Below are 10,299 nucleotides of genomic sequence, written 5' to 3' on the forward strand. Positions count from 1 at the left end.
TTTATGAAAAAAACCCCTAAGCAAGCCCAAACCCGTTCAACAAGATATTTTGATATCTTTTATAGGTTTTGAAAGGACTGTTGTATCATCTTCTCAGGGAAGTTAAATTTCATACCTCCTTAATCAATCAAACACCTTTTCTCAAGCCCTGCGGCTGTGACATTTCGGTCAATCAAAGGCAGAGGACAGCAGAGACCAAGACACTTCCAGAATAGGAACCTGATTAGATGTATATGCAACAAAAGCTCTGTTACCCTCACAGCAAGGAAACAGTATTGTATTTCAAGAAATGACATCTAGCTTCAGTAGAACCTCTGGATGCTTTTGTCAACAAGATTGTAATCCCCTACTGTCGGAGCTTTTTTCCACTATGAAATTCCTGTTGCCAGTGATCAAGTTCCATCTTGATCTTCTTTTCAAGTAAGCTGAGCAAGATGATCTCTCAAAGCCTCATACCACAGGGCTTGAATATTTTGATCTCACATGGCCAAGTATTTTGAAAGACAATGTCCTAAAAAAAAAGTTTCACACTTTTTCCCCAAAAAACCCTGCATATAAAAAACATAACTGACATGAATATTGCTTTAGATATTTTTAACCATAATTTAGCCTTGAAAGAGGCAAAATTTTGAGAAGTTCTTACTACTGTTATTCAGCATTTCCATTTTCTTGCCTTTCAGTTGGATAAATTAATTCATTAATTGCAACAACTTGATCTCTACTTATATTCAAAAATTATGTCTTTTTTTTTCCATTTGTACTTTGAAATTTTGTAACAAATTGCTTAGTCAAAGGTATTTCAACCTATAAAGTAACATTTACCTACTGCAAACATTGATCTCAATATTGTCTTACTCAAACTTCTAATTTCCAGCTATGATTTATTTCTTAAATACAAGAAGATGTTTGGGTATTTTCCCCCTTCCTATTAGCTGAAAGACTTGTAAATTTACAAAGAGTTTCCTGTAATAATTTCAATTAGAACTGAACAAATAGTCTCCACCTAGCAAGTCAGGAAATGCTTTATTATCTTCCTTCTTGCTAACTCTCTGGGGAAAGATCCTCAAATAAAACCGATGCATTGCTAGCAGGAGTTGTTCTTCCCCTTCTTCCCTCACACATACAGTTTCCAGATTACATATTCTAGTTCTCTGGAATATTTAATGTTCAAAATTCAAAGTCTTTTGAATGTTGTCACTAATTTTCACAACTCCATTATTATGATAAATTGGATGAACACAATGGCCAGTCAGGACTGCACAATTAAAAACCTCACGGTGGGCAAACCTTAACCAGCTTTTCCCTCCTTCTGTTTGCTGCACTCACACAGCAGCAGAGCTTCAGGAGCACATATTTGAGATGACACTGGTCATTCTCTCTAATACAAGGCAAACCACTTTTCATGGAAGCTTTGGTGTAAGTGATGATGGTCACTTCAGACACCAGAAAGAAAGGGACGGAAAGAAGTAAAAGTGATTTCTTTGTCTGCTTTCGCTTGGATAACACAGTAAATTCTGCCTTACCCATTCCCAGGATTGCATTTGTGGGAGAAACACTAAAAATAGAGCAGAGGTAAGGTAATGTGAGCAATAGACATGTTAGAAGGGGAAATTTGAGCCTGGAGAGAGGGAGTATCCCTGAAATACGTTTTCCTGTAGAAAGCACTGTCTGTGGTCTCCCTCCTAATAAATTTATCTTAATGAGTTTTTGATTCTGCTTTGGAAGTTCTTTTCCTCTTCCCAAATTTCCCCCTGGAAAATCCATATATTGTCTCAAGATCACGAATGGAATGCCCTTGTTAAGATAATTTAGCTATTAGAAAATTAAACGGATGGGAGAAGAGTTTAAGTTTTCCTGTTGGCAACTATCACATATTCTTCAGAACGCTTGCAGAGAGCATTTCTGGATGGAATGAAAAGCTTCCTGCTTTGTGAGCTTTTCTTTTCATTTAAGGGAGTAAAAATTACAATCCTATATCCCTTGCTTATCTGTGACAACACAGGCACATCTGCCTCTGCCTGGAAGCAACCTGAAAGTCCACGGGCATCTCATTCACATATCAGGTTCGATACCTGCTGCCAGTCATTGCTAGGAAAGCTCCCAGGACTTCTTTGGGGATCTCTGAGAGGCTTGAAGTTGCTTTGTGCTATATGAAGGAGCTCCTCCACCAAATTTATGTAGGGCCAGTTCCACCTTTTGTTTGCTCAGTAAGGAGAGGGTTTGCCGGTAGTTGAAGAGACTGGGGCTCAGCAATGGCTTTTCCTCACCTACCAGGAAGCTTTCTGAATGCCAGGCTTGGAGCTATTCCAGAGAAAAATGAGCCTGACCTCATGTTTGTAGAAGGGGTCAAAATTTGAATGGTGGTATGATCAAATCTGGATTAAGACACAGAGGAGCTGATGTGAGTGTAACAGCCTAGCCTAGCTGTCAGAGCACTTGGTGGGTAGAAAAGAACTCTTGGAGTTTACTAAACAGCTGTTCGATTATTTAAAATGTTTACTCAAACAGAGGCTTTAAACCATACCTTCCCTCTTCTTACCAAGTGCCCCAGCTCATAGACTCAGGAAAATGCCTGAATCGCTCACTTTTTCTATCCAACAGACATATTTTTTTCATGCTTCAGAGCACCAGAGCATAAATGGGAAGGTACGGTCTGCACTATCCTCTGCTTGAGGGAGCTCCCAGCTCCTGCTGAGGGCTCTCAGGTGCCAACTTTGTTTTTCTACAGGCAGAGGAAGGGCTTCACACCAGACACCCTAAAGACACTGTCCCCAGAAACTGTCAGAAACTCCTAGGTTGAACTGGATGAAAAGGAGTGTTTGATGGATAAAGAAAACGACAGTACATGTCCTCAGCCTATCCTGGTGGATGCCTCTGGCAGGGCCCTGCTTCATGCTCTGCCTACTCAGAGTCCTCTTCTGTGGCACATTCCCTTCCTGTCGGTCATGCAGGAGGCTCAGGGACCTGCCCAACCTATAATACAGTTAAACTAGATGTGGCATATAACTGCTCAGGACTGCATTGTACCACTAGAAGGAACAGAATTTCAGCCAACACTGAAATGCTTTCCAGCCCCAGAAAGTCAGTCACTGCTTTCCGAACCAGCAAATATCCTGAAGTCTACAGGAAACCTGGGAAAATGCCCCAACCTGGTATTTCTGAAGCAGCCATGAAACTAAGTCAGCTGAGAGAAACAGTGGGTGTGTCTTGAAGCCGGTCATAAAAACATATTTTCTAGGGCTAATCTTCACATTGTCCTGCATTTCATACCCTATTCCTTTTCTGCATTTCAGCCAGAACCCAAGTCTGTATGTCTTTTCAAACAAGCCTCAAATAATTTTCTTTCTTGAATTTGTTTGCCATTGTAGCGACACTATTTTACAGCACACCAAAAATTTCCTGAGTTTTTTAATACTACGACAATACCTCAGTTTTAATTACTTGAACAAAAGGGCTTCAAGTTCATCAGAGCGCCTTTCAAGGCCTGTGAAGATATTAACTGATTCCATAACCAATTACCTACATTTTCCTTTACTTATTGCAAATGTGACCTTTTGTTAGAATTTGATTGCAAGTTTCCTGCTGTGAGTATATAACTATCTGTGTGTCTGAGAATGGCTACCCTCCACTCATGTGATGACTGCTGTTAATTTTAATACACTTTGATGGCTGGAGAACAAATAAGTGTCTGTGACACAGAGCAGAGACATTTGAAGGTGGATAAACTACCACTTTAATGAGTAGAAATCAGCAAGTAAAGGGGCCTTTCAGTGACAAACCAGAAGACCTTCAACCTAAGCAAAGTATTTTTCAATCTGGAGGGGATTAAAAAAAAAATCCTACTTTCCATAAAGGTGGAATAACAAAATATCCCTTAAAAATTGTGAAAATTATAGAAAAGAAGACTGCATAAATAAATGTTCACAAGTGATAATCTATTTCTCTTATTAATTAAACTATGTGGGAGAAAATATTTCAGAGAAACTATTGTGGTTATACGTTTTTATTACCTGTTGATAGTAATTCTCTGAGTTACAAAAAAAGTAAAATAAGGTTTGTAGACCTGTTTTTTCCATATTGGCACTGTATTACTGTTTGGGTTTTTTTTCCTTGATTCCAAAGACCACCTGCAGGTTAGAATCCTAACTCTGAAGAAAATTATACTCATGTATTTGTTTGAGTCCAGAAGAGTAAGGATGAAAATTAGGAAGCTGAAAGGATCTGTTTGCAAGACAAGATTAAAAAAAGTTACTTACCCTAAATAATGATCAAGGTGAAACATTAATTCTTTATAAATATTTAAATACTATGAATCCTTAAGAGTGAGAGGAATTAATTAACAATATGTAAAGGAGTACTGGGATATTAGAAAGGTTTTAAATAATCTAAAATATGAAAACTGGATTATTTATTGAACATTAAAATATCCAAAGTAAAAGAACAAAAAATATTGTCTGCTTACGTAGAATGATAATGGACTAAAGTTTGGTTCTTCAAGCTGCATTCTATTCTTTACCGTTATTTCCCGTAAAAATGCAGAATTGCACATAGACATTCCATTGTGCAAAACTAGGAGACGAAAAGAAAAGCCTTGCACCAGGCTCTTTCTTTATTCCTTTTCTAGTTTTTCTCCATAGCTTGTGGGTGTATTCTGAAACCTAAGTACTGACTTGTTATCGGTAGTGGAAGAGTTTGCAGAGCACAGCCAAGGTCTCTGATGTAAAAAAGGAGAAGCAAGCAGAGAAAATTTTGTGAATATATTCTTTCCTACTCAGACAGCATTGAATGGTTTCCCAAACTGACTAAACAATTAATTATTAGCCTATAGACTTATCTTCTCTTATGTTTCCAATCACTGATTAAAGATTCTCATTTATTGCCAGAAAAAAAACAGTTTTCATCTTGCTGCCCCCAGAAAGAAATCCTACCTTTCCACTTATTCCAGATCACTTGCCTGGACCCTCACTCCCTTACTAAACACACTATACAGTAAGAAGAAAAGCTTCAGATTTCTTTGAGGACTTAGGGTTCTCTACAGCATTTTAGTTTCACAGACTGTAGCTGACTTGTTTTCTGCTATCACTGTTGATTAAATAAGCAGAAGAGGGGCATTGCCTTTGCAAAATACTTCCCATAATAAAAGCATTTTTAAGAAGTAATAATTTGTGTTAATATCTTAATATTTTTTCTGAATTGCCCATATGAAGTCAGACAATTTTAATTTTCTAGTAGAGAGAATTTCAACAAAGACAATACAGATGATTCCAAGAGTCAGATAAGCAAAATGACTATGCTGCTTATTCCAGCTCCTCCATTCAGTGACAGTGTCAGAAGAAACCCTGCTGATATTCTTCTCAGAAAGTAGGAAAAAGCTCTTGGTTTGGCTCCCATCACCACTAGTTCATCCTTTCTAAGGTAAATTTTAATGATTATTTTGGTGGTCCTGCAGTTTACTGGACTTGTACTGTTGGCACAAACTATCCACAGAGTCATCCAAAACTCAGGGTGCTGCTCTTTTTGTGTGTGGTTGGTTGGTTGGTTGGTTGTTGTTTGTTTCTATCTATCACTGGGAGAAGGTTGTCTTCATCCCACCACCTGAGTAGCTCCATGATGGGTAACTGGCCTCTACCCCAATCCCCCTTCTGCTCTTCTAATGTCAAATACTTGCCATGGTGCCATTACCAGCTTGCACCAATTCCTTTTATTCTACTGATCCCAGGAGTGGTTAGCAGTCATCCATAATCCCACACTGTTATCTTACCCGATAGCCAATCAGTTTTCTAAGCCTCTTGCTTAAGTTCTGTATTAGAAAATGTTTTTTCCAGACATTAATAAATACTCCCTTTACTGCACCAGACTGGAGCCCTCTATATATGTAGTGCACACATGGCTGCTTTCCTGGAAAAGAAAGCCAGCTTCCAAAGCAGGACTGTAATTGGAAGAGCACGAGGGCAGGCAAGAGTTGAACTGTCAGAGTTATACTGATCATAGGACAGCACTTGAGTGTAAGTTCATTGCCAGCTTGTGTACAGACTTGGCCTTCTTCAACAACGCAACTAGCTGACACATCACATAGCATTTTGGAATACAAACTGGCACACAAGCATTGAAAACAATGCTGAGCAGGATGGGCAAGGCCTGTGTTCAGCAATATTCTTGGACTGGAACTAGTACATCAGCCAACAAACACAGTCAAAAGAGGTCTGGCACACAAGTACAAAGGGCTGGGTGGCATTTCCAAGAGGAATGACTGGTAACAAGTAGTTCCACACAACTTCTTGAAAAATCAATGTTGAATCCATGTTCACACTGAATAGAAACTATCTGTAAAATGGAGCACTTAGTAGTACATTGTTCACAGAAAGGTTCAGTCAGTCTTGCCTTTTTGTATCAGTGTGACCTGTAAGTTTTTTCCTGGTTCTCAGTAAGTATTACTGAAGCAAGCAGGAGGGAGGAAGTGTTTATATTACAATGCATATACTTTTTAATAAAATGTAATTGATAGCCAGATATGTGTCAGTCAAGGTCATGAATCCTAGACTGTGAAATACAGTGAAATAGCAGATCTTACCAAATCTGCTTATATTAAGGGCAAAGAGCATTTCAAATATAAGACAATCAAGATGAATTACAATCTGAATGATATAAGATGGAAAGCTGCATGTCTTTGACAACTGAAAGTGCTTGTTATTATCACACCTTGAATTTATACATCTTGCAGAATGTCTCTGATCTCTATCTTTTCCCATTATAATCTTCCTTTTGTTGTTCTTGCCTTAGTATTTTCCAGTGAGAAGTTATTGATGCATTTCAGTCTTTTTTGATCTCTTAGAACTGAATTTGCTTTTTTTTTTTACATCATCATAACCTTCTAAAATTAATTACAAAAACATTGATAAAACAAGTAAGGAAACTACTAAAAGCAAATAAAATTATGTATTTCCAATACACACCTATTAAAATTCAGTCAATCTTTGCAAATCATGTCTTAAAAATTGTACTGTAGACTGTGAAGTTACTTTATGAGCAATAAAAAGGAAAGCACATTGTTTTGTAACAGTGAAAAACTGGACAAGCTACTCTATGACAAGGGTTTTCAAACTGATTTCTTTGCTTTTCTCCTTCCTCTGCAAGAATCAAACAATTTTAGCCACTGTGTAGATTGAGACAGATTTTCACATTAGTAATCACTGGTCTTGCTGGTGAAGCAGAATGACAAGAGAAATTCAGAGTCTAGAGGTATCATATTTGCAAGATGGACAGGATAGGTGGGACTCAGTAGCCTAAACATTCTCACCTCAGGCCATCTGAGATGCTCAGGGGCAGCCACAACACCTTCAGGAGGCTGGCAGGTCTGAGGTAGGATATAGGGAGACCACTCCCTTGCAAAACAGCAAGTGGAGGCCAGGCAGGGTTAAAATGTCAGAGACAACACCAAAAGTGACACTTGGCACTCCTGTTTAAGCAACTGAATCTCTCTCTCCTCCTTGAGTATTCCTTAGTTTGACCTCCTTGGAGGGCCTGGAGCTATAGTCTGCCTTTCACTCCATTCCTATTAGAAAATCAAACTTCTCCAGAGATTTCATTGAAACCGGACCTCATACACCGAGGTTTTGATTCCCCAATTATTCAGCTGGGAAAGGGCAGAGATGACTTTATCTCTGTTTTCTTTCTTCTTCTTTAGGAGTTCAGAGAAATTATGGGATGTCCTAGCTGGGTCCTCACACCTCACTTTTGGCCACCTTGGCAGAATACAAAGTAACTCATCCCAGAGGTGGGGGTGTTCTAAAAATTCTCAGTCTCTTATCAAATTAATTGCCTAGGACACATGACCTTTCACAAAAATAAATAAAAGCTACTAAAATCTTTGCTATCTTTTAGCATTGTTCAGTGGTGAGTACTCTCAGTTAGAAAGTGAAAGATATGCTCCAAGATACTTATTAATTTGGAAACAAGGAGCTCAATCCAGTTCTCCTACTGGCCAAAAGACCGCCTGCAGCAGAAAACCATTGAAGAATTGCAGGTGCAGCCTACCCAGGCTTGACAGAGCTGTTCCATCTCATGTTAATAATTAAATATTCATTGGAGCATGGACCAGAACCTGACTCTCCCACTTCCCAGGTGATAGCCCTAATTATATGCCTATGTCATCAATCTCTGTCTCTGCTGTAATGAATTGTCATTATTTGTATATACTGGAAGAGTTTTAACAGGAGACAGTTCTCCTCCCTCTTCCCCTCCCCTCTGAATATCTGACAGACAAGAGGTTGCAGTACTCTTTCTGGCACAGATGATGAGATAGGTTCAAGTCTGCTCTGAATTACACAGAGTAATGAATCCGAGAAGAAGTGCATGGAGAATAACCATAGTCACTGCAAGGTATTCATCAAAAAGTCTTCCTTTGGCTAAACTGAGGGAGACTGATTCTGGTAGGAATTCCACTGAGATCATTATGAAAAAGGATCCTGACCATGTTGACTGTGAGTATGCATTCATGCATGCCCATTAGACACTGAACTAAGGCTTTAGCAATCTTGATAGTTCCTTAAGACAACAGTTGTCCACCGAAAGGAGTGCATGGTTGCTTAAGTCTTTTCACACATCTAACCCTTGTTATCTACAGGATTACCTGTGGAGGTAAACATTGCTTCAGAGAGTTTTCTAATGAAAGACAGTATCACTAATCAATACACAGGCTATGTGCTCCTCTCCCTTCTGGTGTCATTACACAGCCCTCGCCACTGACTTGAACAACATAAAGATTTCACATTAAGGCTCACGCAAAAGATACTTCAGACTCTATAACCACATATTGCCTCTCCAGGGCATTTTCTAAATGCAATACCATATTTTCATATCCATTACTCACATTCAGCACTAACACTTGAAATTACTTGTGCAGGCTTTAAATAGGCTGTTTTTACTACACTAAGCAGGCGTTATGCCAGAGTTTTCCATAGCTAGATGCTTTCTGAAATACAGTGCAATAGAATTCATTTATCACAAGTTAAGTCTGTTAATGTTTACCTTTTCTTTAGGAAAACAAATGAGATTAGAACTGATAAACTTAGCGCTATTTATAATAGACTCACTAGTTCTGTGCATTCTCTGTGTGTGCAGAATCACTAACTCTACAGTGTAGAAAAAAGCTTTTTCTATGACACCATGGTAAAAAGAGAGCAGGGATTTTTTTACATGACATCTTTGCACATTAACCTCTTTAATATTGTAGCCTCTTTCTTTCATGTCTGAGTGCTTTGCCAAGTCAAGCTCCTGAAGGGGCCAATGCAGTCCCCACATGACCGGGAGAAGTGAGGGACAGAAGAGGAGCTTTATCCTTTGCACAACTAATCATATGCTGAGGCATGATCCTTCTTGTCCCATCATACAGCACCGAGGGCAAGGCTTCCCCTCACTAACTGCTGCATGGAGTCACAGATCCCCTTCAGTGATCTACACCCACCTCCTGTGACCAAGATGCCAAGGAGAAAGACCAATGCAGTGCTGTTGGATACTCAGTATCCCAGTGCTGCAAGGAGATGGAGATGGGCACTCCTGTGCCCTTATCCCTTTCTGTAAGCCTGCACCTGCAAATATTGACTGAATTCTATTACAGGTAACTTGCTCATAGCTAATCCATGCTGATACCATTTACCTTGGGTTCTTCCCTGTTGCATCTATTGTTTGTTTTAAAAGCAATTACTAAGTAGAGCAGTAGTAACTAAAACATTGCTTTCTAAAATCCATTCAAAAATGTAATTTTGAAAATGTTTCCATGTAAATCTTTTGCACTCCAATTGTGCTTTTGCTAACAGCAGTTACAACAGTGTCACCTCAGTGAGTTATTTGGAATTACTCTCAATTTCATCTTCACAGAGTAAAAAGGAGAATCAGGCTTTCAGAATGAGGTTTTAATATGTTCAGAGGGAGAAAAACACTGAAGGCAAACCTGAATTTTCGCTTTGTTACTGGCAGCATTTAAACATCATACCCTCATCTCAGCGAAACCTTTGTGAAGCCAAAGTGAGATGAGCAGCAGGACAGTGTCCCTACAGTGTGCACTGATTCACAAGATCTTATGGGACCAAGGAGAAAGTTTCACCTGCAGTTGGGTGTGAGGGAAGGAATGGCACATCAACAGAACTTGGATCACAGCCTTTCTACAGCAGGGAACATGGGAAAAGCAGAGAGAACACCTATTAGGACTCAAGTGTGCTTTATACAATCAATACAGCTACAAGCAGTATTGATTTTATCTCCTTTCATCTATATAGGAGAAAGAGGAACTTTACCTCTGCT

This window comes from Corapipo altera, unplaced genomic scaffold (assembly GCF_003945725.1).
Source record: "Corapipo altera isolate COAL_440 unplaced genomic scaffold, ASM394572v1 24b, whole genome shotgun sequence".
NCBI lineage: Eukaryota > Metazoa > Chordata > Aves > Passeriformes > Pipridae > Corapipo > Corapipo altera.